This window comes from Ranitomeya variabilis, chromosome 2 (assembly GCF_051348905.1).
Source record: "Ranitomeya variabilis isolate aRanVar5 chromosome 2, aRanVar5.hap1, whole genome shotgun sequence".
Classification (NCBI taxonomy): domain Eukaryota; kingdom Metazoa; phylum Chordata; class Amphibia; order Anura; family Dendrobatidae; genus Ranitomeya; species Ranitomeya variabilis.
In genome coordinates, this window is record NC_135233.1 from 619527158 (window position 1) to 619552254 (window position 25097).

General features: G+C 49.2%; 2 protein-coding genes and 1 long non-coding RNA gene across 6 annotated transcripts in view; 2 read left to right on the forward strand and 1 right to left on the reverse strand.

The window, feature by feature from the left end:
* The window catches only part of KIAA0513 (KIAA0513 ortholog), a 485188-nt gene that overhangs the window by 367991 nt on the left and 92100 nt on the right, over positions 1-25097 (forward strand). The gene's annotated exons all lie outside the window — the stretch shown is intronic.
* Positions 1-25097, forward strand: part of GSE1 (Gse1 coiled-coil protein) — a 368545-nt gene that overhangs the window by 132344 nt on the left and 211104 nt on the right. The window lies entirely within an intron of this gene.
* The window catches only part of LOC143807379 (uncharacterized), a 230919-nt gene continuing 214955 nt past the window's right edge, over positions 9134-25097 (reverse strand). The window contains exons 2-3 of the long non-coding RNA XR_013221714.1: positions 10989-11012; positions 9134-10256 (exon numbers count right to left, since the gene is read on the reverse strand). This is a non-coding gene — a long non-coding RNA (uncharacterized LOC143807379). The remainder of the gene's footprint in view (positions 10257-10988; positions 11013-25097) is intronic.

Consider the following 25097-nt stretch of genomic DNA (forward strand, 5'->3'; position numbering starts at 1 on the left):
GTGGAAGCCAAACGACCTGGCTCATCGAACACTCGACGAAAGGTCTCTAAAAATGGTGTGAGCTGGAGGACCACAGGGTCATCCCGCTCCCAAAGTGGATTAACCCATGCTAAGGCTTCCCCCTCCAAATGTGAAACAATAAACGCCACCTTGGCCCGATCCGTGGGATACTGCAAAGGAAGGAGCTCAAAGTGAAGACGGCACTGATTGAGAAATCCCCGACATTGTTTGGGATCACCATTAAAACGAGGGGGCTTAGCCAAACGAGTGGGATGAGGTGCAAGAGCTGGTGCGGGAACAGACGCGGCAGCCTGGAGAGAAAGTAGACGACTATCAACAGAAGCCATATACCCCAAAATATGGGACTGAGCGTCGCGCTGCTGCGCCAGTTCTTGTTGCAAGCTGGCCAGCTGAGAGGCATTTCCCGGATTGGAGGACTGGAGGGCCGAGAGACGGGAGTCCATAGACTTCATGAAGGACATCATACGAGACTGGTTTTCCCGCAAGAAAACTAACTCCTTCTGAGCGGCTGCGGCTCCGGCGGGATCCATGGCCTTTGCGTACTGTCACGACTCAAGAAGTGGACCCTCTGGGTCACGGCTACAGAGCCCCCGAGGGCGAGCGGACCAGATGGAACCTCCCCCTATACAGGGAGTGTTTGAGACAAGCCCAAGGGGGGTGAGGCCGCGACTGCCGGAACCAAAGGGGCGACTAGTATGGGAGCCAGAGGTGGGAGAGAGAATACAGGAGAAGTGGTGCCACTCAGGCGCATAGATAAGAGACTAGCCTAGAACGTTAGGTACTAACCAGTATGAAGAGGATTCACGGAAGATAGGGAGCGATGGAAACACAGGACCGGCTAGGAAGGCAGGAACACTAGGCTGGGAAGATGACTGGAGCGCCGGGCAGGCACGGAGGCTGGAACACTGGACTGACACGGAGACTGGACCACAGGACTGGTACGGAGACAGGAACACAGGACTGGTACGGAGGCTGGAACACAGGATTGGTATGGAGGCTGGAACACAGGACTGGTATGGAGACTGGAACACAGGACAGGTACGGAGGCTGAAACACTGGACTGGTACGGAGACTGGAACACAGGACTGGTACGGAGACTGGAACACAGGACAGGTACGGAGGCTGGAACACTGGACTGGTACGGAGGCTGAAACACTGGACTGGTACGGAGACTGGAGCACAGGACAGGTACGGAGGCTGGAACACAGGACTGGTACGGAGACTGGAACACAGGACAGGTACGGAGGCTGGAACACAGGACTGACACAGAGGCTGGAACACGGGACTGGTACGGAGGAAGGAGACAATGAGGCAGAGCAGGGCACAGAGTAAACGCAGGGAGCCTAAGAGACCAAGGGGGTACTGGCAAGGAACCGGCAAACACGATAGACGCAAAGGCGTCTAACCCGGGCAGGTGCTGGAGTGAAATACCCGATGGGCGCCGCCATATTGGGGGCGGAGCCGTCGGGTCACGAACTCCCAGAGACCCGTGCGGTGCGAGAAGCCCGTCTGCGCATGCGCGGACCGGCAAAGGGACGAGCACCGAGGAAAGCAGGAGCGGAGGAGCGAGGAGGAGCGTCGGGAGCGCGCCGGCCGGAACGGTAAGTATGGTAAGGTGTAACAACAGGATGTAACTCAGGATCAGTAATGTAATGTATGTACACAGTGACTGCACCAGCAGAATAGTGAGCGCAGCTCTGGGGTATAATACAGGATGTAACTCAGGATCAGTAATGTAATGTATGTACACAGTGACTGCACCAGCAGAATAGTGAGTGCAGCTCTGGAGTATAATACAGGATGTAACTCAGGATCAGTAATGTATGTACACAGTGACTGCACCAGCAGAATAGTGAGTGCAGCTCTGGAGTATAATACAGGATGTAACTCAGGATCAGTAATGTAATGTATATACATAGTGACTGCACCAGCAGAATAGTGAGCGCAGCTCTGGGGTATAATACAGGATGTAACTCAGGATCAGTAATGTAATGTATTTACACAGTGACTACACCAGCAGAATAGTGAGTGCAGCTCTGGAGTATAATACAGGATGTAACTCAGGATCAGTAATGTAATGTATGTACACAGTGACTGCACCAGCAGAATAGTGAGTGCAGCTCTGGAGTATAATACAGGATGTAACTCAGGATCAGTAATGTAATGTATGTACACAGTGACTGCACCAGCAGAATAGTGAGTGCAGCTCTGGAGGATAGTACAGGATGTTACTGATGGGATTACTGTTGGAGATATACATGTAACATTTTGTCTGCTTGTTGCACTGACATTGTAACTGATGGTAACTTAAGTATTGATGTATCCTCTGTGTGACCCCCGGCCGCTCACTTCTTGCTTTCCTAACCTTATGGATTTTCCACAATCTGCCGGTTTTATCTCGGAGATCACCGTTAACCTCTATCTGGGCTCTTACACCTTCCGCAGCCGCTCGCACCCAGAGTCTCCCTAATGCAGATGAAAGGTTAAGGACCGGGTCGCACAATATGATCCCAGGTATTAACTGGAGGGAGTTGACCTTTTCCCTTGCGGAGAAATGGCGCTGATAAATGTCGGAAGGTGTAGTTATTGCGGTTTTATTATTCCGGGTGATAAACACCTGCTCTGCCGGACGAGCGTGATGTCCTATTAAATCTTCGCCACCATCCCCCTCCTCCCCCGCTTTCCTGTCCTTGCTCGATTCCCATCTCTGTGTGACAGTTTTATTGGCAGGCAAGCTGCGCTAGAAGGATTGGCCGCCATTCGTGGGGCCGGGGCCGTGACTTTTCTGGGAGACAGTTAACATAAATTCATGTGATGGATCAGGGGGATCAGTCCATTCAACCTGTGGCGGATGCATTCAGATCTGGGCTGTAACATTCGCCGTGCAGGCGCTGAGTCCCATTAAGTGGTGCTTATTTATAACGCGGCGGCGCGGGGCTGCGGCGCGGAGAATGCGGCTCCTGCCTCCATCATGTAATTTTATGAAGAGCATTAAAGCAGCTCCGGTAATTTGCACCTTTTTATTCATTAGGCTCAGCCGCAGCCATAAGTCAGGGATGCAGTGGGGAATGGACGCGGTGTGGGAAGATAAAGCGGCGACAGGCCAGATGTATTTTTACATTAGTGCGCCTTTACTATAGTTTATGTGGAGAGAGAGGAATATAAATTGCGTTATTAAATATGGAGTGCTCTTCCAGGGATGTGGCACCCACTGATTCGGAGAGGAGATGGTAATCATCCAGGAGGGGAGGAATGTTCCCTCCTAATTTCTCAGGGGTCAGCGCGGAAATTGCCGGATATTTATTAAGTTCGTCTCCTGTAATTGCTTGTTTAGATCCGAGATCAGCGCAGCAATGTGATTCCATTACCGCTATTATGTGCCGTTCTGGGAGCTGCATCCACCGAACCGCCTCAAGTGCCCCCACCTCTGAAATGGGACCCATATATACAGAGGGGTGGCGAGGTGTGGCGGGGGGATGATCACTGGCACTGCAGAGGACCGGACAGTTCTAGATTTCAGATATGTCTGCTCCTGGGGATCGGGGCAGTCTGTAGCCTCTCCTGTAGGGTCCACGCTCTCAGGTAGGCATTAGGCAGTGTTCACACAGGCAATGCGGTTTGGTCCAAGCAGGTGCAGTTTTATTGGTTTCATAAAATTCAAAACCAAAACAACCTCTTCTGGGCACAAAAGTATCACAGCTAATAAATGTTTAAGTCATCAGCACATATGTTAGTTCAGCTCCCCCCAACAGTACAGGGCTTTCCCCAAAGCAAACTTCACAGAAGAGGCTGATTCCCCGACCACCACCAGTCTCGGTGTCACCTTCAGCCCGAACTCCGGCAGCATCTAGCGCCAAACAGAAGTGTTCAACTCCAGGCACAGTTCACACTGAACAGGCTGCAGCTTCCTCACGCTACTCTGCAGCTCCAGCACAGACTGCTCAGCTTTCCCAGCTGACCCGCGCAGTCTCCATTCACAGATACCATGACACTCTTAGCTACAGCGCACATATTGGCTGGACCCTCACCAGCAGCACACTCCACTGTGCTCCATCCAGCAGCCTGACATCTAGTGACCACCGGCCCTGGTTCTAGGAAAAAAGCTGATCAGGTGCATCTAATGAGAACCTGCAGAGCTACGACTTCACCCTGTCCTACCTGGCTACACTCTGTAGATTCTGGTGTGTCATTAATGATGTTCTTCTGGCGCTCCTCCTGTCACTCTAGGTTCCTTTTATTACTCTTGGGTTGCTCCTGTCAATCTTGTGGTACTGCCTGCCAATCATCAGCTCCCTCTGTCAGTTCCCTCGGGGTTCCTACTGTCAGTTTTTGGGTTTTCCTCCATTTATCATAAGTTCCTCCTGTCTGTTGTCCTCATGATTTCCACCAATATCAGTTTTTGCTGCTCGATGTCTTGGTCTGGGGTCCCCAGCCCCTCGATGTGGCAATGTTTTATAATAATAGGGACATGGCGCACCCTTCTGTATGGTGAGGTGCAGGGGAAGCTGCCCGACTCATCTCCTCTATTCTGGCCATCCATCGGTTCATCCATTCATCCGTCGCCCCCTCTCCTGGGACGGATCCATTTCCTCCTTTCTGGTTCCCAGTAATGGAGCCATTAGAGGTGGTCGTCGTCCGCCTTTCTGTGGCGTGTAGATTTATCTTGATAGCGGCGCGGATATTGAGTGCGCTGTGCGGTTGGACGCGGTAATTTGCTGCCTGTAATTGTATTATAATGCCCCTACCTGAAAGCCCGGACAATTAAGCCGTCTCTGCCGATCAATGCTGTCGATGTGAGAGGTTTATTGGTCCAGAGTCCTCCCCTCCCCCGGGACCCCCGTCCTGTCTGGCTCCATCAGCAACGTGTGGCTCTTTATCTGCTGGAGAACTACAAGTGCCAGTGTGGCCTCTGTATTGTATCGTTCCTCCCTTCATCACAGGGGCCCTCTCCTCATCCCAGGGGCCTCCTCCTCTCGTCATCCCAGGGGCCCTCGTCCTCTCTTCATCACAGGGACTCCCTCCTCTTGTTATCATCACAGGGGCCCCTTAGCAACATTGCTGGCCTTGGACCCCTCTGATCAGCGGCAGAGCCTCCTCTGGGGCTCACCTGCCCTGGTGCCAGGGATGTAGAGGGTCTCATCCTGCCGCAGATAACCCCTTCTGTGCCGGAGAGACTGTGTATATGTAAACCCCAACATAAGGTTATGGGGTCCCCCACCTCAGATTATCGCAGCCATGTATGGCATCGTCCTCCCTTCACCATCTCAGTTCTCTAGAACTACAACTCTCATCATGTCCACAGCCGTGCATGTGTTTGCCTCGACATGCTGGGGGTAGTAGTTCTGTAGCTTCTGTACTTGGATTGGATGTAAGCGATATGCAGGTATTGCTGAGAGCTGTAGACTGACTGGTGGGTATGCTGGTACTTGTAGTTCACAGTTGCTCCCCAGCGATGCAATATTGGGGTGTCGCCTCCGGGGCAGCGGCTGCTAGAAAGCGGTGATTATCGACCCTCATTGCTGCTGCCTCCCGCTCCTGGTGACACGTCTCCAATAAAGTGCTGCAGCCGTGTCTAATGCCGACAATTAGGGCTTCAGCATGTGCCGCACCTCGCCAATGTGTGGAATCGAGCGCCATGTCCCTCTTATCATATGTCCCCCGCCAGCACCTCCAAGGAGAGGAACCCTGACTGCAGAGCCAGCTGGGGGCCATCTGAAGGACACGTCTGCAATGGAGCTGCAGTACCAGACATGACCAGGCACAGGGGAGGCACTGTTTGTAGATAACAGCCGCCATGTCCGTCTTATGAACTGGCACTGTTATCCCGCTTCTGCTCTGCTTATTGCGCTGTCCGCCTGCGATGTGCATGAAGGGGTTAATCCCTCTCTGCAGGCAATAACACCAAGATTATTGGCATGAATAAAAGATGAATCCGCTGTCAGCGAATCCTGCGCGGGCGCCGTAACTGGCTGAATGCAAAGGATTGTGAGCGGGAGGCGCAGATGTGCGAGAGAACACCGCCTGCTGGGTGACACCTGACGGGGCATGCTGGTGCCTGTAGTTCATCCGTGTCACAGTGGTTATGGAGTAATAGAGGAGGAAGATTAGCACACTGTTCTCCTGAAATCCTCTGTGCTGCTGTGGGCCCTGCACCTTTCTTTATGTCACTCTGTCTATGACCTCCCACAATAAATTTCAACTCTTCTCCTGAAATCCTCTGTGCTGTTGGACTCACCTCCCACGATAGCAGTCATCTCCAGGCATCTTGTAGTAGAGGTGGCACCTATGCTGGGGGCTACACTGAGACCACCATGAAGCAAGACCAAGCTTTGTGCAATGCTACACAGTATGTTGGGGCTTCAGAAAGTCTCAGTGAATTGTTTCTACGTAATTTCAGGTCATCACCCAATCATTGGGAACATGAAGAGGTTAATTCCGGTCCCAATCTGATCTGAGGGTTCGTTACAGTTGTATCCACATTCCACTGTGATTGTTACGCAAACCAGCATAGCCAGCCACTAACTAATTAAAACTTAACCTGTAATATGTATACCTAAAAAGAAAAAACTTTTTATTAACAACAGTCAATAGAAAAGGTGCTCATGGTTACCAGTGCACTAGAAAAAAATGGCACAATCTCACCCAATCGTCGCCTCTCGATCTTCTGAAGATTCCTGTAACCTCAGGATCCGTGAGGCTTTGAAAAATGGGGAGCAAGAGATGCAGGGGGGGGGAGAAAAAATAGGGCCTACTTTCCCTGTCGTGCCCTGTGCAAAAGACTCCCGCCCTCACAAGGGCAGTACCCAAGTATGAGCCTGTTTTTATGATGCCCTTGACAAAAGTAGCCACCCTGGAAAATGTGTCTCTCTTTCTCTTCCCTTCCTTTTGGGAAGAGAAAGGGAGACACATTTTCCAGGGTGGCTACATTTGTCAAGGGCATCATAAAAACAGGCTCATACTTGGGTACTGCCCTTGTGAGGGCGGGAGTCTTTTGCACAGGGCACGACAGGGAAAGTAGGCCCTATTTCCTCCCCCCCCCCCCCCCCCTGCATCTCTTGCTCCCCATTTTCCATTTTTCAAAGCCTCACGGATCCTGAGGTTACAGGAATCTTCAGAAGATCGAGAGGCGACGATTGGGTGAGATTGTGCCATTTTTTTCTAGTGCACTGGTACCCATGAGCACCTTTTCTATTGACTGTTTTTAATAAAAAGTTTTTTCTTTTTAGGTATACATATTAAAGGTTAAGTTTTAATTAGTTAGTGGCTGGCTATGCTGGTTTGCTTAAATTCACAATAGTCAGATTGACCTGGAGCAATACGTTCTAGCTTTGATTTGCTGATATACACTGTGATTGTTACAATGTATCAATCTGGAAATCAAAGTGTCAGGACAGAAGACAGGATAATGTGTGACACCAATGGCCGGACCCTGAACCATCAGTGTACACCCGTCATCTACCACCATTGGATAAACTACAGCTCCTAGTGTGCCAGCATGGTAGGCTTTGTAGTGCGTCACCTGGATGACCACAGATTGAAGCTCAGTGACGCACTTTGCTGTGTGTACAGGATGGAAGATTTCTATTCACTGACAGCAAGCAGGGCTCTTGAAGAGGAAGTGAATCTTAAGCCTGTTAGAAGTTTGCCAGCTGAATGATGGGGCTGAGTCTGCTTAACTGACCCCTTTTATTGCCATTTTGGGGCCTATGTGACACCTTTAGCCTTGAAAATGCCAATGTGGATTGAATCTCCCCCAACATCTGGCCGCAGCCTCCCCTGAGCTGAGGGGTCTCCTTATTGTAGGGTTGGTGAATGTCCCGTTGGTCGCCCACAATTCTCGTGTAAGAAGCAGAGATATCGTCGCTCTGCTTGCACCTGGGTGAAGATCAGGGTCTCGTGCTGTACCGGAGATTTGCCCCCGCGTTGCTCCGCTCCAGCCTATGGCGACCCCTCTAAATCCCACCGATCCGTCCCTCCACGAATGTTAGGAGCCGGCTGTTCCCGCACATCTGCTTCATTAGCTCCGCCGCTCCTGCACATTAATAAGCGCTCTGCTGCCACATGCGGCCTTCCCCCGGCAGACACTGCGTCCCATGTCACGCCATCACTCCACGAGCGGAACGTGTGCAGCACTTTCCCCGCACCACGCTCCTCCGGTGCACCGCGCACAGCTGTCACCGTCGGTGAGCCGCAGACAAATGGTCGCCATCCCCTGAACCATAGGAAGCATCAGATCTCTGCCGGATTTATTTGCTTGTCGAGGCGATGGGGGGGATCAGAGACTGTTTTATGTCCCCCACTGTGAGCGCTGAGCACCTTGGAGAAGATATCGCTCGTCTACGTGCGCCGTTTTAATGAGCAAAGGAGGGGTAGGAGTCGGGATGATCTAACGTACGAGGCTGGCGATGATGAAGGACGAGCGCTACTGACTCATGGTCTGCTTGGCTTAACCCTGGCGCTGCCAACAATTGGAGCAGGAGACCAGTCACGGAAGAGGGTGACCGGCCCATATTCACACTGGAGACTGCCAGTTGGGACATTTTTCAGTGATGTAGATCTTTGTCATGTTCCTTGATGTCTGAGGGTCACTTTGGCCACCATGCTTCTCACCGCCTGCTTCAGGCCTTGCTCTCCCAGCTGAGTCTGTTGGCTGCTGTCACTTGTCCTCAATGTTTTCCTCTTTGGTCTAGAAGAAAGGGAAACTGGACTCCGATCCCAACTCTGATCAACAAGGATCCTCCATCTACATCTATGGACAGGCGGAGCATTCACGTTACATTCAGTTATAGGATTATTGGAGACGTACATTCAGTTATAGGATTATTGGAGACGGACGCTCATGGCTGCTCACACAGGTGGGGACAGAGAAGGATACAGGAGTCTGGAGGAGGACACAGGAGTCTGGAGGACTGAGGAGTCTGAAGGAGGAGGACACAGGAGTCTGAAGGAGGAGGACACAGGAGTCTGGAGGAGGACACAGGAGTCTGGAGGACTGAGGAGTCTGGAGGAGGAGAGGAGGAGGACACAGGAGTGTGGAGGAGGACACAGGAGTGTGGAGGAGGACACAGGAGTGTGGAGGAGGACACAGGAGTCTGGAGGAGGGGGACACAGGAGTCTGGAGGAGGAGGTCATAGGAGTCTGAAGGAGGACACAGGAGTCTGGAGGAGGACACAGGAGTCTGGAGGAGGAGGAGTGAGAAGTCTGGAGGACACTGGAGTCTGTAGGAGGAGGAGTCTGGAGGAAGACACAGGAGTCTGGAGGAGGACACAGGAGTCTGGAGGAAGAGGTCACAGGAGTCTGGAGGAGGACACAGGAGTCTGGAGTAGGAGGACAGGATTCTGGAGGAGGGAGGACAGAGGAGTATGGAGGACACAGGAGTCTAGAGGAGGAGGATGACAGTGGAGTGTGAAGGAGGAATCTGGAGGACAAAGGAGTCTGGAGGAGGAGGGAGGACAGAGGAGTCTGGAGAAAGAGGAGTGAGGACAGAGTAGTAGGGAGGACAGAGGATCTGGAGGGAGGACAGAGGAGTAGGAGGGAGGATAGAGGAGCAGGAGGGAGGACAGGGGAGCAGGAGGGAGGACAGGAGCAGGAGGGAGGACAGGGGAGCAGGAGGGAGGACAGGGGAGCAGGAGGGAGGACAGAAGAGCAGGAGGGAGGACAGGGGAGCAGGAGGGAGGACAGGGGAGTCTTGAGGAGGATAGACAGGGGACTCTGGAGGGAGGACAGAGGAGCAGGAGGATGGACAGGGGAGTCTGGAGGAGGTAGGACAGGAGTCTGGAGGAGGACAAGGGAGACTGGAGGACAGAGGAGGAGGATGGATGGAGGGCTCTGGTGGTGACACGAGATGTCAGCACATTTTCCCTCCTCGTTATTCGTATCTTTCCATCCCACCTACTTCCTGTGATCTTTTTGTGTCTTCTAGGTCGTGATCCAGCAGAGAGATGGTGGCGGGGTGCGTGTAATAAGCGGCCCTCTCCACCCCTCCCCCACTGACAGGTTTTATCAGAGCCGCAGAAACGGCGGTATAATACTGTAATAAAATATTGATATTGTACACGCGGCAGCAGAAGAGCCGTCAGCAGAGCCATCGAAAGGATGTCAGGGAACAAAGGCAAATGGAGGGGAACATGGAGCTGCGGGGACAGATGTGTCGGGTCACAGACGGCAGAGAGTTTTGTGGTCTGTCAGAGGGTGCCTCGTGTTCAGATGCTTCTCCTTAGGGCTCATACCCATATCTGTGGAAAAAAAACATTCCACTATCAGGACCGAAAAAACGGACAAGTGTCATGCGAGTACAATCCAAGTTTTCACACCTAGCATCCGATTGCAATGCAATTTTAACTTGAGCTTTTATATAGAGCAATTCTCTGTCATTTACCCCTCATTTTCAAAGGAAATATTCAACAAAACACACACACACACAGTTAGGTCCATATATATTTGGACGGAGACAACATTTTTCTAATTTTGGTTATAAACACAGGAACACAGCGTCTGGTGATGTCCATGAGTTCAAGACTTCAGGCAGTCATTGCCAACAAAGGGTTTTCAACCAAGTACTAAAAACATTTTATTTAAAATTATTTAATCTGTCCAATTACTTTTGGTCCCTTTAAAAACAGGGTGGCACATGTTAAGGAGCTGAAACTCCTAAACCCTGCATCCAATTTTAATGTGGATACCCTCAAATGAAAGCTGAAAGTCTGAACTTCAACTGCATCTGAATTGTTTTGTTTAAAATTCATTGTGGTAATGTCTATAATCAAAATTAGAAAAATGCTGACTCTGTCCAAATATACATGGACCTCACTGTATATATATTTATTAGGTAGATAGATGAAAAGCCATCTGCCGCATACAGTAAAATCACAGCGTGACAGGTTAGAGTAGAATAGATAGATCTAAAGATGTCACTGACCTATAGATAGATAATAGATAATACATATATAATAATAGATAATACTTACGATCTCCACAGACGCCTTTGTTTCCTGCAAAAGAGTTAGAATAACAACAGTATTCCTCACTGTTCCTCAGAGATGATGATACATTTGTCCATGATGGGTCTAGCTCTGCTACATGTAGATGACAGGCTGCATGGTTGCATGAAACGACCATACAGCCTATTATCGAGCAGAAATACTGAGCACCGTGTGCTCAGTGTCTCCCTGGGAACTGTTACCTGTCTGACGGCACCGCGAGCATGAGAATTTTCAGTGCCGTCAAAAAGGTCCCTGGAGGAGGGAGTTCACGGCCAATGAACTCACTTCACCTATCTGACGTCAGCGCAAGCGGAAAGTTGAGGAATATAACTTTTTTGCAGGAGTTAATGGCGTCGGTGGAATGGGCGTTGTGGTGAGTATGGTCTAATTAAGATTTAATAAAGGAGTCTGTGTCATCTTTCAATTAAACGACTTTATTCTGGGTGCCTGTGTTTTTATACAATGTGACTATGGGGTTAGTAATGGGTGCGTCTTATTGATGCCTCTCCATTACTAACCTCAGGGCTTGATGTCACCTGACAATACAAAGGTGACATCAACCCCCCCAACTATAACCCCACTTGCCACCGCTGCAGGGCAAGTGGGAAGAGCGAGACTAAGTGTCAGAATTGGCATATCTAATAAATGCACCTTTTCTGGGGTGTCTGAGTGCTGATGTTTTTAGCCTTGAGGGGCATTATCCATGGCCTTTTCCTAGGCTATTAATAACAGCCCGCAGCTGTCTGCATAGCCTTTACTGGTTATTAATTATAGGGGGACCCTACATAATTTTTTGGGGGGGTTCCCCATTATAATAGCCAGTAAGTATACAGTTGTGAGCTGATATTAATAGCCTGGGAAGCGCCATTGGTATTACCCCCTGCCCAGGCTATAGACATTTTTCCCAGCCGTCGGCTTTCCCTCTGCTTGGGAGCCCTCGTCATTTTTTTTTCAAACAAATAATCTTTTATTAATTAAATACATGTTCAGTAACTTGCAGACACTCTACTAATTGTATTTGTCACTGACATCTATATATCTACCTATTCTATATGTATTTACTGTATGTAATCCATCTATGTTTGTGTCACTGACATCTATCTATTCTATGTGTATATATCTATTCTATCTATTCTATTCTAACCTGTCAGTGTGATTTTACTGTATGTGGCACATGAATTGCCGGCTTTTCCTAGGACATCTGTGTGTAAAATTCGGGCAGCACCCGTATGGTCCGAGTGCTGTGCGATTTTTAATTTTTTTTCTCTCGCACCCATAGGCTTGCATTGGCGAGTCTCGGCCGAGATTCACAGCATGCTGCAATTTTTTTTTCTCAGTCTGATTTCAGCTGAGAAAAAAAATCACAGATGAGATGTAACCCATAGAATAACATTGGTCAGAGTGCAATCTGATTTTTTATCGGATTGTACTCGTCCGTTTTTCTTGCAAATGAGTATGAGCCATTACTCTGTCTCTGGATGACCCCGTCAAGGCAAAGTGGCTCTGCAGCACCCCCAACACTTAGCGCCCTGTCCCTCCACTCCCCAGCTGTGCCCGAGCCTCTACAGCATAGACTGTGGGTCATTGAGCAGTGGTGCTGGTACAGTGTAGCAGGGCTGTGACCAATGACTGGTGCCGGTATTGGGGTTTTAGAAGGGGGCGCAGTGAAATAAGACTCAGACAAGATCTGAAATCCTTCCAGAAACTCGAAGAGATCAGGAGCTGAGGCATCAATATGGCCAATGCCAGATACCAACTGCCGTGGTGGTGTGGAGGGATGATGGTGGTAGTTGTGTGAAGGGATAATGATGATGGTGGTTGTGTGAAGGGATAATGATGGTGGTGGGGGTTGTGTGCAGGGATGATGATGGTTGTGTGGAGGGATGATGGTGGTAGGGGGTTGTGTGCAGGGATGGTGATGGTGGTGGTTGTGTGGAGGGATGATGGTGGTGGTTGTGTGAAGGGATGATGATGGTGATGGGGGTTGTGTGGAGGGATGATGGTGGTGGGGGTTGTGTGCAGGGATGATGGTTATGTGGAGGGATGATTATGGGTGGGGGTTGTGTGGAGGGATGATGGTGGTGGTGTGGAGGGATGATTATGGGTGGGGGTTGTGTGGAGGGATGGTGATGGTGGTGGTTGTGTGAAGAAATGATGGTGGGGGTTCTGTGGAGGGATGGTGGTGGTGTGGAGGGATGATGGTGATGGTTTTAGAGTGGATGATGGTTCTTGTACATTGGGACCCTCCCTGAGCTGTAGTCGCCCCTCTGGTGTCCTCCATCTTCCGTCTTTGGCGGTGTGTCCTATGACGTGGGATTTGTGACCAGCTGCGGTGTCTTCTGCAGCCTGCTCAGTACTGTGCGGACACTGCCGGTATGATCTGTATATTCGTGCAGATGACCGGATGAGACCCGGGATTCTGTGCCGCTTTCTTCAGATACCGTCAGTGAGAAGGTATTGGATTTGGTTCTTGTTTTCTGTCGCGTTTTGCGTCCTTCATACAAGAAAGTGAAGGTAACGCGCCAGTCTTATTCCTGCTCTCAGAGTTTGTGTCTCGGTTTCTCTCGTCTCCCCGGAAGGTTTTTAATCATTGCCTTCTTTGTACTTGATGATCTGTGTGCTGCTAATCTGCAGGCCGTGTTCGTCGGGACACCAGAGAGCCGCACGCGTTTCCTCGTCAATACCCTGCATCGTGATGTCTGCCAGATGAAAGGATGAGGCGCTTCGATTGATGCCAGCGCCGCAGCGTGTGGTAAAGACGGGCCTTTAACGAGCTCACAAAAGTCTAGAGGACGGTGTCACGACGATACCTGAGAGCACGTCCCAGGACCGGCCGCTCGCTGCGCTCCCAACGTGAACCCGGCTCCACGGATACGGCTTAATTGGCGCGGACTCCGGGATTCACATCAGATCAATTCTCCTATTTCTTATTAGTCCCCAAGCGGCTGGAAAGAAATCCATGAAATCTTTCGTATTAGAGAAGACGGGGAGTGCGGCGCAATCACCCCGTGATCAGAGCCGACCGCACTGTGCTCACCCAGTGATCAGAGCCGACCTCACCCACCCAGAAATCAAAGCCAAATCGCACCGCACTCCCCGGGCGATCAGAGCCGACCGCATTGCACTGACCCCACGATTAGAGCCGACCGCACCACACTGACCCCACGATTAGAGCCGACCGCACCACACTGACCCCACGATTAGAGCCGACCGCACCACACTGACCCCACGATTAGAGCCGACCGCACCACACTGACCCCGCGATCAGAGCCGACCGCACCACACTGACCCCGCGATTAGAGCCGACCGCACCACAATGACCCCGCGATTAGAGCCGACCGCACCACACTGACCCCGCGATCAGAGCCGACTGCACCGCACTGACCCTACGATTAGAGCTGACCGAACCACACTGACCCCACGATCAGAGCCGACAGCACCACACTGACCCCGCAATCAGAGCCGACCGCACCACACTGACCCCACGATCAGAGCCGACCGCACCACACTAACCCCGCGATCAGAGCCGACCGCACCGCACTGACCGCACCACACTGACCCCGCGATCAGAGCCGACCGCACCACACTGACCCCACGATTAGAGCCCACCGCACTGACCTCGCGATCAGAGCCGACCGCACCACACTGACCCCACGATCAGAGCCGACCACACCACACTGACCCCACGATCAGAGCCGACCACACCACACTGACCCCACGATCAGAGCCGACCGCACGGCACTGACCCCGCGATCAGAGCCGACCGCACCACACTGACCCCACGATCAGAACCGACCGCACCACACTGACCCCGCGATCAGAGCCGACCGCACCGCACTGACTCCGTGATCAGAGCCGACTGCACCGCAATGACCCCACGATCAGAGCTGACTGCACCGCACTGACCCCACGATTAGAGCCAAAAGCATTGCAGTCACCCCATGATCAGAGCCAACTGCCCCATAGCGACTTCAACACATTGTATTCTCTGAGGGATCCCAAATGTAGGGAGGGCAGAGGGGGGAATACAGGGATGTGGTGGACTGGCATAAAGGGCAACTCGCTATATTATAATCTGTATTCCTGGCTTATTTATAAAAGTACAGGGAGGCCAGAAGGGGGCGCCATAAGGCCTCATGGTCATAGCCAGTGTATGACGCAATTGGGTCATTCTATATAACGACCCCTACTGCATACAAGTGCATCTGACTATTAAGATTGCTGCAGCTGGATCAGTTATGTATGTACACAGTGACTGCACCAGTAGAATAGTGAGTGCAGTTCTGGGGTATAATACAGGATATAACTCAGGATAAGTAATGTATGTACACAGTGACTGCACCAGCAGAATAGTGAGCGCAGCTCTGGGGTATAATACAGGATGTGACTCAGGATCAGTAATGTAATGTATGTACACAGTGACTGCACCAGCAGAATAGTGAGTGCAGCTCTGGGGTTTAATACAGGATATAACTCAGGATCAGTAATGTATGTACACAGTGACTGCACCAGCAGAATAGTGAATGTAGCTCTGGGGTTTAATACAGGATGTCACTCAGGATCAGTAATGTATGTACACAGTGACTACACCAGCAGAATAGTGAGTGCAGCTCTGAGGTATAATACAGGATATAACTCAGGATCAGTAATGTAATGTATGTACAGTACACAGTGACTGCACCAGCAGAATATTGAGTGCAGCTCTGGGGTATAATACAGGAGGTAACTCGGGGTCAGTAATGTAATGTATGTACACAGTGACTGCACCAGCAGAATAGTGAGTGCAGCTCTGGAGTATAATACAGGATGTAACTCAAGATCAGTAATGCAATGTATGTACACAGTGACTACACCAGCAGAATAGTGAGTGCAGCCCTAGAGTATAATACAGGATGTAACTCAGGATCAGTAATGTAATGTATGTACACAGTGACTACACCAGCAGAATATTGAGTGCAGCTCTGGGGTATAATACAGGAGGTAACTCAGGGTCAGTAATGTAATGTATGTACACAGTGACTGCACCAGCAGAATAGTGAGTGCAGCCCTGGAGTATAATACAGGATGTAACTCAGGATCAGTAATGTAATGTATGTACACAGTGACTGCACCAGCAGAATAGTGAGTGCAGTTCTGGGGTATAATACAGGATATAACTCAGGACAAGTAATGTAATGTATGCACACAGTGACTGCACCAACAGAATATTGAGTGCAGCTCTGGGGTATAATACAGGATATAACTCAGGATCAGTAATGTATGTACACAGTGACTGCACCAGCAGAATAGTGAGCGCAGCTCTGGGGTATAATACAGGATGTGACTCAGGATCAGTAATGTAATGTATGTACACAGTGACTGCACCAGCAGAATAATGAGTGCAGCTCTGGGGTATAACACAGGATGTAACTCAGGATCAGTAATGTAATGTATGCACACAGCGACTGTACCAACAGAATATTAAGTGCAGCTCTGGGGTATAATACAGGATATAACTCAGGATCAGTAATGTATGTACACAGTGACTGCACCAGCAGAATAGTGAGCGCAGCTCTGGGGTATAATACAGGATGTGACTCAGGATCAGTAATGTAATGTATGTACACAGTGACTGCACCAGCAGAATAGTGAGTGCAGCTCTGGGGTATAACACAGGATGTAACTCAGGATCAGTAATGTATGTACACAGTGACTGCACCAGCAGAATAGTGAATGTAGCTCTGGGGTTTAATACAGGATGTTACTCAGGATCAATAATGTAATGTATGTACACAGTGACTACACCAGCAGAATAGTGAGTGCAGCTCTGGGGTATAATACAGGATATAACTCAGTATCAGTAATGTAATGTATGTACACAGTGACTGCACCAGCAGAATAGTGAGTGCAGCTCTGGGGTATAATACAGGAGGTAACTCAGGGTCAGTAATGTAATGTATGTACACAGTGACTGCACCAGCAGAATAGTGAGTGCAGCTCTGTAGTATAATACAGGATGTAACTCAAGATCAGTAATGTAATGTATGTACACAGTGACTACACCAGCAGAATAGTGAGTGCAGCCCTGGAGTATAATACAGGATGTAACTCAGGATGAGTAATGTAATGTATGTACACAGTGACTGCACCAGCAGAATAGTGAGTGCAGCTCTTCGGTATAATACAGGATGTAACTCGGGATCAGTACAGGATAAGTAATGCAATGTATGTACACAGTGACTGCACAAGCAACACCACCATGAACACCAAGGAGATCTCCAACCACCATGAAAACCAAAGAGATCTCCAACCACCACCACGAAGACCAAGGAGATCTCCAGACACTACCATTAAGACCAAGGAGATCTCCAAACACCACCATGAAGACCAAAGAGATCTCCAAACACCACCATAAAGACCAAGGAGATCTCCATACACCACAATGAAAATAAAATAGATCTCCAAACACCACTGTGAAGACCAAAGAGATCTCCAACAACACCATGATGACCAAGGAGATCTCCAACCACCACCATGAAGACCAGGGAGATCTCCAAACACCACCATGAAGACCAAGGAGATCTCCAACCACCACCAACATGACCAAGGAAATCTCCAACCACCACAAAGATGACCAAGGAAATCTCCAACCACCACCATGAAGACCAGGGAGATCTCCAAACACCACCATGAAGACCAGGGAGATCTCCAAACACCACCATGAAGACCAAGGAGCTCTCCAAACATCACCATGAAGACCAAAGAGATCTCCAAACACCACCATGAAGACCAGGGATATCTCCAAACACAACCATGAAGACCAAGGAGATCTTCAACCACCACGATGACCAAGATCTCCAACCACCACCATGAAGACCAAGGAGCTCTCCAAACATCACCATGAAGACCAAAGAGATCTCCAAACACCACCATGAAGACCAGGGATATCTCCAAACACAACCATGAAGACCAAGGAGATCTTCAACCACCACGATGACCAAGATCTCCAACCACCACCATGAAGACCAAGGAGCTCTCCAACCACCACCATGAAGCCCAAGGAGATTTCCAAACACCACCATGCAGACCAAGGAGATCTCCAAACACCACCATGAAGACCAAAGTGATCTTCAAACACCACCATGAAGATCAGGGAGATCTCCAAACACCACCATGCAGACCAAGGAGATCTCCAAACACCACCATGAAGACCAAGGAGATCTCCAACCACCATGAAAACCAAAGAGATCTCCAACCACCACCACGAAGACCAAGGAGATCTCCAGACACTACCATTAAGACCAAGGAGATCTCCAAACACCACCATGAAGACCAAAGTGATCTCCAAACACCACCATGAAGATCAGGGAGATCTCCAAACACCACCATGAAGACCAAGGAGATCTCCAAACACCACCATGCAGACCAAGGAGATCTCCAAACACCACCATGATGACCAAGGAGATCTCCAACCACCATGAAAACCAAAGAGATCTCCAACCACCACCACGAAGACCAAGGAGATCTCCAGACACTACCATTAAGACCAAGGAGATCTTTAAACACCACCATGAAGACCAAAGAGATCTCCAAAGACCACCATAAAGACCAAGGAGATCTCCATACACCACAATGAAAATCAAATAGATCTCCAAACACCACTGTGAAGACCAAAGAGATCTCCAACAACACCATGATGACCAAGGAGATCTCCAACCACCACCATGAAGACCAGGGAGATCTCCAAACACCACCATGAAGACCAAGGAGATCTCCAACCACCACCAACATGACCAAGGAAATCTCCAACCACCACAAAGATGACCAAGTAAATCTCCAACCACCACCATGAAGACCAGGGAGATCTCCAAACACCACCATGAAGACCAAGGAGCTCTCCAAACATCACCATGAAGACCAAAGAGATCTCCAAACACCACCATGAAGACCAGGGATATCTCCAAACACAACCATGAAGACCAAGGAGATCTTCAACCACCACGATGACCAAGATCTCCAACCACCACCATGAAGACCAAGGAGCTCTCCAAACATCACCATGAAGACCAAAGAGATCTCCAAACACCACCATGAAGACCAGGGATATCTCCAAACACAACCATGAAGACCAAGGAGATCATCAACCACCACGATGACCAAGATCTCCAACCACCACCATGAAGACCAAGGAGCTCTCCAACCACCACCATGAAGCCCAAGGAGATCTCCAAACACCACCATGCAGACGAAGGAGATCTCCAAACACCACCATGAAGACCAAAGTGATCTCCAAACACCACCATGAAGATCAGGGAGATCTCCACACACCACCATGCAGACCAAGGAGATCTCCAAACACCACCATGCAGACCAAGGAGATCTCCAAACACCACCATGAAGACTAAAGTGATCTCCAAACACCACCATGAAGATCAGGGAGATCTCCACACACCACCATGCAGACCAAGGAGATCTCCAAACACCACCATGCAGACCAAGGAGATCTCCAAACACCACCATGAAGACCAAAGTGATCTCCAAACACCACCATGAAGATCAGGGAGATCTCCAAACACCACCATGAAGACCAAGGAGATCTCCAAACACCACCATGAAGACCAAGGAGATCTCCAAACCCCACCATGAAGACCGAAGAGATCTCCAAACACCACCATGAAGACCAGGGATATCTCCAAACACAACCATGAAGACCAAGGAGATCTTCAACCACCACGATGACCAAGATCTCCAACCACCACCATGAAGACCAGGGAGATCTCCAAACACCACCATGAAGACCAAGGAGCTCTCCAAACATCACCATGAAGACCAAAGAGATCTCCAAACACCACCATGAAGACCAGGGATATCTCCAAACACAACCATGAAGACCAAGGAGATCTTCAACCACCACGATGACCAAGATCTCCAACCACCACCATGAAGACCAGGGAGATCTCCAAACACCACCAGGAAGACCAAGGAGCTCTCCAACCACCACCATGAAGCCCAAGGAGATCTCCAAACACCACCATGAAGACCAAGGAGATCTCCAAACACCACCATGAAGACCAGGGAGATCTCCAAACACCACCATGAAGACCAAGGAGATCTCCAAACACTACCATGAACACCAGGGAGCTTTCCAAACAAAGAAGTCAGGGACAACGTTGCTGAGAAGTACAAGTCAGGGATGGGTTAGAAAAAAATATCCCAATCTCTGATGATCTCCCCCAGAGCACCATCAAATGGAAAGAACATGATACCACAACAAAGCTGCCAAGAGAGGGCTGCCCACCAAAACACTCAGCGTGTGCAAGGAGGGCAATAATGAGAGAGGGAGCACAGAGACCAAAGGGAACCCTGAATGAACTGCAGAGCTCCCAAGCAGACACTGGAGTATCTGTCCATACGACCACAATAGAGGTGGCATCTCAGAAAAATGCCTTTACTTACACACAAATAGATATGTGGGAGACTCTCCAAATGTATGCAGGAAGGTGCAGTGGTCAGAGGAGACCAAAATTGAACTTTTTGGCTACCAAGGTAAACGCCATGTCTGGCATCAAATCAACACAGCTCATCATCCCCAGAGTTAAAAAAAAAAAAAAAAAAAAGGTTGGTGGCAGCATAATGATGTTGGGATGTTTTTTTGGCAGCAGGGACAGGGAAATGGTCCGAGTCGAGCAGAAGATGGATGGTGCGAAATCCAGGGATATTCAGCAAAACCTGTTTCAGTCTGTCAGTGATTGGAGACTGGAACTGTTCACTTTCCAACAAGACAATGACCCAAAGCATACTGTTAAAGCCACACGCAAGTGGTTTAACCCCTTAGCCCCTGGAGCTTTTTTCGGTTTTGCATTTTTGTTTTTCGCTCCCTTCCTTCCCGGAGCCATAACTTTTTAATTTTTTCGTCAATGTGGCCATGTGAGAAGTTGATTTTTGTGGGATGAGTTCTACTTTTGAATGACACCATTGATTTTACCATGTCATGTAACAGAAAATGGGAAAGAAATTCCAACTACGGTGAAATTGCCCAAAAAGTGCAATCCCACACTGGTTTTTTGTTTGGCTTTTTTGCTAGGTTCACTAAATCCTAAAACTGTGCTGCCATTATGGTTCTCCAGGTCATTACGAGTTCATAGACACCAAACATGTCTAGGTTCCTTTTTACATAAGTGGTGAAAAAAAATTCCAAACTTTGTTAAAAAAAAAATTCCGGTCGGAAGCGCTAGGTAAATGCCGCTGTAAGAGTTTGACATAGGCATTTACTAGTTAATAGGCGTGGGTGGATTGTGATTGCACCCGCTCCTCTTGTGGGCACATGCCAACTGTTGAAAAACAGCTGACATGCCTCGGCTTTGATGCGGGCTCACCGCCGAAGCCCACATCAAAGCGGGGGTACTGCCATCGGATTCTGGAGTGGCCGAGTCACAGCCCAGATGTAAAGATCGCAGTTCACCAGAGAAAACCATCGAACTTAAAGGAGGAATGGGCAAAAATCCCAGTGTCCAGATGTGGAAAGCTCATAGAGACTTATCCAACGCAACTTGCAGCTGTAATTGTCACAAAAGGAGGCTTTACAAAGTACAGACTTTAGGGGGGAGCATAGTTATGCACACTGAAGTTTTCAGTCACTAACAGTATATGGGGGCTGCCACTCTCACTGTATACAAGGGGAGTCAGTTACTGAAGGTATACAAGGGGGCTGCCACACTGTATAAGGAGGATCAGTCACTGACTGCATGGGGGGATAATACTTACTGTATGCGAGGGGATCAGTCACTGACGATATATACAGTTAGTGGTAGCCCCCTATATAACGGGTGGGGGGGCTGCCACTCACTGTATACAAGGGGGGTTCCAGTCACTGTATAAGGGGGGATCAGTCGCTGACTGTATGGGGGGGATCCTACTTACTGTATATAAGGGGTCAGTCACTGACGATATATACAGTAAGTGGTAGCCCCCTGTATAACGAGTGGGGGTGCTGCCACTCACTGTATACAAGGGGAGTCAGTCACTGAAGAGATACAAGGGGGCTGCCAGTCACTGTATAAGCAGGGATCAGTCACTGACTCTATGGGGGGATCCTACTTACTGTATATAAGGGGGGTCAGTCACTGACGATATATACAGTGAGTGGTAGCCCTCTGTATAATGGGTGGGGGAGCTACCACTCACTGTATAAGGGGGAGTCAGTTAGTGAAGGTATGCGAGGGGGCTGCCACTCACTGTATAAGGGGGGAAGTCAGTCACTAAAGGTATACGAGGGGGCTGCCACTCACTGTATATAAAGGAGGGTCAGTCGCTAACAATATATAGGGAGCTGCCAGTCACTGTATAAGGGGGGATCAGTCATTGCTGGTATATGGAGGGCTGCCACTCAGTATTTAAAGGGTGTCTGACACTGACTGTGTACAGCGGGCTGCCACTCACTGTATATAAGGGGGGTCTGTCACTGACTACAGGGGGCTGACACTGTATATCAGGTGGGGTTCTGTCACTGATGGTATGCGAGAGGATACCACTCACTGTACATAAGGGGGGTCAGTTACTGACGGTATATGGGGGCTCCTACTCACTATATATAAGGGGGATCATTCATTGACGGTATACGGGGGGATGGCCACTCACACTATATAAGGGGGGGGACCAGTCATTGATGGTATATGAGGGGACGGCCACTCACTCTATATATATATATATATATATAGGGGCCAGTCTTTGACGGTATATGGGGGGACGGTCACTCACACTATATGCAAGGGGGGTGTCAGTCATTGACAATATAAGGGGGGCTGCCACTCTATATAGGGGGGACAGTTATTGACTTCATATGGGAGACGGCCACCAGGTACGGACTGGGGCTGAAATTCAGTCCTGACATTTGAAATCACACAGGCCCATGTTGTCCCCATCCCCATGAACCAGATGGGAGATATTACTAATATTACCCTGGATGGAGGAAAGGAAGATTTTCTACAAGACTGATATTTGTAATGATACCTGTGGCTGCTGGTAAGTGACGGAGTCAGCGACTTTGTGCTCCATCACAACTCTTAACAGTATAGGTGGCAGGAGAACACGGATTCTGTTAACAGCGTAGCGGACAAGGCAGCCCACGAGCAGACAGGCCCTTCTGGCATTTGTCAGAATTGTCAGATGGACAGTCCAGCCCTGTTTTTCACCTCACTTTAGAAATTGAAATCAATGAACAGATTGGTTAGATGTGTTGGGCAGCTATGTCTATTTGTCCTGACCTTCCCATAGGTGCCGAGAGTGATATAGATGACTTACCCAGAGGTTAGCACTCGGGCAGCATGGTGGTGCAGTGGTTAACACTTCTGGTGTCCTGGGTTCAGCTCTGACTGAGGACAATGAGATTCCTCCTCTCAGGTGTATTTTAGAAATTGTAGTCAGTGATTATAATGGGACCTGGTATAGTTTTTTCTCACCTTCCCATAAATGCTGCGAGTCCTATTGATGATCTGGCCAGAAATAAGCTCTCAGGCAGCACAGTGGCTCAGTGGTTACCTCCATTGCCATCATACACTTGGGTCCTTAGTTCTACTCTGATTTCTTTTCTCAGACACATCTTAGAAAATGAAAACAAGAGACCTCAAATGAATCCTGCTCTTCGTTTTCATGACCTGTCAGTGGATACTGATAGACAAATTAATTACCTAGCCATCAGGTAATTCTATGGTGGCTCAGTGGTTAGCTCAATTACCAGTGCTTGTGTCCTTACTTCAATTCTGACTGAGGTCTCAGTAATTCTACCTCTCAGTTGTACTTTAGAAATTGCAAATGGACCCACTCTAGTTTTTCCTGATCTTCCCATTGGTGCTGGAAGTAATATCTATGACTTCGCCAAAGGTTATCTTCTGAGCTGCATGATATCCTAATGGAAAGGACTGGTGCTTTGCAGCATTGGAGTTCTAATCCCACCATGGGAAATACCAAATGGACCTTCTCTTGTTTTTCCTGATCTTCCCATTGGTGCTAGTAGTAATATCTATGACTTTGCCAAAATTTGTCTTCCGAGCAGTACGGTAGCCCAGTGGAAAGGACTGTTGCTTTGCAGCATAGGAGTCCAGGGTTCTAATCCCACCACGGGAAATTGCAAATAGACCTTCTCTAGTTTTTCCTGGTGCTGGTAGTAATATCAATGACTTTGGAAAATGTTACTTTGTGAGCAGCACAGTAGCCCAGTGGAAAAGACTGGCGCTTTGTGGCATGGGAGTCCAGGGTTCTAATCCCACCATGGACGACATATGCAAGGAGTTTGTATGTTCTCCCCGTGCTCAGGTGGTGTGCCACCCATTCTCTGAAGACATACAAGTGCTGTGGCTAATGATGTGTCACCTGAGCAGCATCCATGAGGGCTGCTTGCCTGTCCCCCCTTTGGGCAAGTATCCTGAGTGGATAAATGTTCTGACACATAGCAACAAATTGACTGTTATATATGCAGCTCAGCCAAGCTGTGAAAAGTCCTTTTTGGACTTAATAAAAATTTTCAACTTTTCTTCCCTCTCATTTCCCTAAATCCTGATATTCCATTTGTCTTCAGAAACACAGGACAGTTACTTGACCAAGGTAACACCACAGTACTTGTATCACTGGTCCCTACCTGTATGTCTTTACATCTTGGGTGGCCACCCACCTGAGCACAGGGAGAACATACAAACTCCTTGCAGACGTCATCCATGGTAGGATTAGAACCCTGGACTCACATGCCACAAAGCACCAGTCCTTTCCACTGGGCTACCATGCTGCTCACAAAGTAACCTTTTCCAAAGTCATTGATATTACTACCAGCACCAGGAAAAACTAGAGAAGGTCTATTTGCAATTTCCGATGGTGGGATTAGAACCCTGGACTCCCATGCCGCAAAGCAACTGTCCTTTCCACTGAGCTACCGTGCTACTCTGAACATATCCTTTGGCAAAGTCATTGATATTACTACCAGCACCAATGGGAAGATCAGGAAAAACTAAAGAAGATCCATTTGCAATTTCTCATAGTGGGATTTAACGGAGCACGGTGGCTCAGTGGAAAAGACTTGGTTTGCGGCATGGGAGTCCACGGTTCTAATCTCACCATGGACGACAT